Source organism: Anomalospiza imberbis, chromosome 12 (genome assembly GCF_031753505.1).
Source record: "Anomalospiza imberbis isolate Cuckoo-Finch-1a 21T00152 chromosome 12, ASM3175350v1, whole genome shotgun sequence".
Classification (NCBI taxonomy): Eukaryota; Metazoa; Chordata; class Aves; order Passeriformes; family Viduidae; genus Anomalospiza; species Anomalospiza imberbis.
The window spans coordinates 2,902,389-2,906,317 of record NC_089692.1 but is presented as its reverse complement, the minus strand read 5'-3'; the positions used below and the strand labels follow the sequence as shown (position 1 = coordinate 2,906,317).

The following is a 3,929-nucleotide window of genomic DNA, read 5'->3' as shown; positions in this document are numbered from 1 at the left end:
CACAGAACCCATAGCATGGGAAGGCTGAATCCATGCTTGTTGTCTGCAATCTGACACTCAGCTGCAAAAGACAAGGACAGGAAAGTGTAACTTGGCACAGAAACCTGTTGCTCCCTGTCAGAGAAACAACTGCTGACAGTTGCCACAGCCAACACAGCTGCCATTTATGTTGGGTAACACAGTGCAGCTGATAGTGGGTCAGTATTTTCCATTTAGAAAAGGGCTATTCCCCACCAGAATGAATGTCCTGGGATGCATTAGAAAAGCTTAGTAGATGGAAGCATTTATGTGACTAAGTGCAGGGTTTATGGACCATTTACATTTAATTTAAGTCATCAAGAGATCATCTGCATCTATGGTAGGGTCTAGACCACATGGGAATTCCTTTTCTCCTTTGTTAATAAACTGAAATAAACACCACTTACCCAGTTCAGGATGTCACTGATAAAGTCTGAGGCTCCCAATTCCTTCTCTGTTATAGAAGTTGAAGACACTGTGGGACTCTTGAATGCAGTTGTCCCTTGTACATATCTGTGCAGGTTCAGCTGCTGTTTCCACTGGATATCCAGAAAGTGGTGCCAGTGTTAATGGAAGACAATCCATATAAATGTGTATGTCCCTATTAAGAGGAAATGCTATATGTTCAAACTGTGGAAAATGTTGCAGGAAGAACTCAGATCTTGTGACATACCACCTGCAAACTCAGCCTTCAGGAAGGTGCTTTGCCCCAGTGCCCCTTGCCTATTAGTTTCAGTGGGCTCAGAGCTACACAGCCAAATCTCCCTTGCAGCACTGAAATACCTCTGTGTCCTTGGATCTACATATTCTGATCACATCCATCTGGTGGGGGAGTATCTGAATGTGTGACTTACCAAATTTTAAGTGGACTGAAAACCTTTTCAGAAATCTACTAAAAAACAGTCAGAAAGAAAGTTAAGGATGCAGCTCTTCAGTTTCCATAGCTCAGCTACCAGTGCTGCTACAGCATGAGGTGTCTGAGCTGACTGTGAGCTGCCATGGGAGCTACAGCCTTCATGTGAGGGAAGCCAAAGATACACGGGCTGTTTCAGACTGCTGCAGTGCTCTCTACTGATGCCATACACTGGTGTTGAATAAATGCCCCTACATTAAATCAGTGTTCACACAAATATTTTGTTATGAACTTTTTTGTGTTTAAGGCATTGGTATTTGTTTTGAAAAACTGAGTTTTTTCAGTTATCTATGGCACCACTAAAGTACAACATCCCACATTATCTTGCTAGCAGTGCAAAAGTTTCTCAAAGCTGGAGTTCTCCTGAAGTGGCTGCCTATGTGCATGTTCCTGCCAGGAGTACACATCTCCCAGTGTGCACTCATGCTGTCTTCATTTTGTTCACAGGAAGGAAAAAGACCATCATGTGCATTAGACCCTTTGTCCCACTTGCTGAGTCCCCTAATGTCAAAGGGCTTTACAGAAGAAGGAAAAGAGGATGTGATACAAAAGTACACATAAACAAACATACCTTGAAGAATATCTTTTCCTGGTAAGCAAAGTCCTTTTCTCCCACTGCCAAACCCCATTTACAATAGGACTGCAGGTGACTTGAAAGCAAAGCCTTTACTCCCTGGAGGAGAGCCTCAAAAACTGCACAAACGATTGTGACTTTTACCATATTCGTTACGCACTTTCTACAATTTCTGTGCACCTTGGTGAAGTTCTCTTCAGAATGCGTACGCTCAGCAAATACGGAGTCTGCAGTAAAAGACTTCAGGGACAGCAGTGCTTTTGCAGAGTAGGTCTCAGTCTCTGCCAGCTGCAGGTGGTTGGTTGCCAGTGCACTTGGGAGTCTGTGAGAGCAGGTTCAGTGTTTTGGAGTGCTCTGTGCTGTCATCAACTTTTCCTTTCCATGTTACTCTCTTTTACCCCATATTTTTGCAAACAGGTTGTTCCACTGTAAGTCACTGACATCAACGTTGTTGTAGTATTGCTGAGCCTGAATTCTCTTCTTGGGAAGGATTCCTGGTAATTTCAATTGATGTCTTAATTGTGGGAGAACTTCTGAAATAAATCATGCCAGATGCATGAAACCCCCACATGATGGCTAAACAACTCAGAATGGGGAGACTCCTCTGTACAGAGATTTGCCAAGATGAATTTTACAGTCATTGAGGTGCACAAACATGAATGCAAAGGACATGTAGTGATGGAGGGAGCACAAAGCTTCTCCTATCAGAGTGAAGTCTGATCTAGTTACTGCTGAGAGGAGAGAAAACCAGACATTGTTTCTGGAACATGCTACAAAGTGTTTTTTCCTACAAATGTGTCTGTAATGTTTATATTCAATACAAATGCAGTTTGTGTCTTGTAAGTTCACAGTGACAGAGATATTCAGATGCCTGCAAGTGTAAGTGCAATTGCTTTGTTCTTCTGGGAGCCTGCCTTAAGTTTGAAGGTTGGCAGAGCCAAAGCAGAAAGCTGTGACCCACTGCTTCTTTGGAAAATACTTCTGTTTCAGGAGGCAAGAGAACTGGTGCCTTGGAGTGGCTACCTAAAACAGAGGCTAGACAAAATTCAGAGAATAGAAGTGGGTATTTATTGAAGGTTTCCCATAGGTACACCTTGGGCAGTCAAAGCCTCCAAGGGGCTACACCCAAGATAGGCAATGGTCACAAGTTGTTCATAGTTATAAATTTGGTCCTTTTACATATCAGGGCTTAATCCTCCAATTACAGTTTCAGATAATGAGGTAATTTACTCCAAGTTTGTCCTCCCCAATTCACTGTTGTTTACATCTCTTGAGGCCTGAGACAGTAAGGTGTCCTTCAGTTTCAGGCCTAGAGAGGAATTGCTTTGAATAAAATGGGAGAACAGTAGCTGATGGGCTATGCAGTTTTAGAGTGATACACTAAAGCCCTACAGGATCTGAAAAATATAAAAGCTGAATCCTAAGGCATCAGAACTAGAAACAATTAACTCACCAAATGCAAAGAATTGACGTTCTGGAAGGAAGATGGCCCTGCTGAGGTCAGTACTTACCTTCTTTTCTGTAGGGGACAAAAGATAGAGTCTGCTTGCCTGACCAAAGTATCAGTCACTGATTATCTCATCCAAAATTCTCCTCAGTGTTAGCAGCAGGAGGTCAATGACAGACATGTTGCAATTGTCAATACATTTTCTCAAACTGTCCTCCCACATATTTTGTACAATGATAAATAATTCATTTTCTATTCATGTTCATGAAGAGAACTGAGGTGGAGTAAACAATCAGGTGGACTGTCCTCTGCCAGGTGCCAGACTCTCAGTTTTGTGTTTCAAATGGCTGCTCCTTAAGCTTTTCATGGTATTTTAGAGGTCACATTGGTTGTGGGGAATAATAAAGCCATTTATAAGAATGCAGTTTGTGTCCTCATCTTTACAAAACCATGAGACCATAAACAAAGCTATGTCTCTCCAATTTCATTGCTTTTCTGGAAGGGTATTTATTTTAGGCTTCTGTTCTGAACCATTTTGAAGTCTGCATAAAATTAATGACTAAAACTATTCACTCTTCTTGATATCACAGGAATAAGTTAAAGTTCTTCACTGGAGTATGCCCTGTGATAAATAATGCCCTAGTAATTATGGGTGGGGATTTTCATGTGGTGACTGATGATGCCTTGGAAAAGAGCCATGGCACTGTGCATTCAGAAGCTAAGCTATCTAAATCCTTGCAGGCCTCATTTATGCTTTTGGGAATATAGGACAGGTGTGGCAATTACTAAACCTGGATACTTGAGAATTCAACTCTTATTCCCAGGTGTGGGCCATTAATTCTTGCTCAGACTTGTTCAGTTCTAACAAGTCTCTTTTGAACCAGATTTTATATATGCACATATACAATAAATAGCATTTTCCTTTCAATCAATTAATCTATTTTGTTTTTACTCATCTTTAGCTATGCAACCCTCAT

At 41.5% G+C, this 3,929-nt stretch overlaps 1 long non-coding RNA gene across 1 annotated transcript; it reads left to right on the top strand.

The window, feature by feature from the left end:
- Positions 1-1,015: 1,015 nt before the first annotated feature.
- LOC137481045 (uncharacterized) lies at positions 1,016-2,550 on the top strand. The gene is made up of 2 exons (XR_011003270.1): positions 1,016-1,523; positions 1,923-2,550. It is a non-coding gene; the product is annotated as an uncharacterized lncRNA (long non-coding RNA).
- The last annotated feature ends 1,379 nt before the right edge of the window (positions 2,551-3,929 follow it).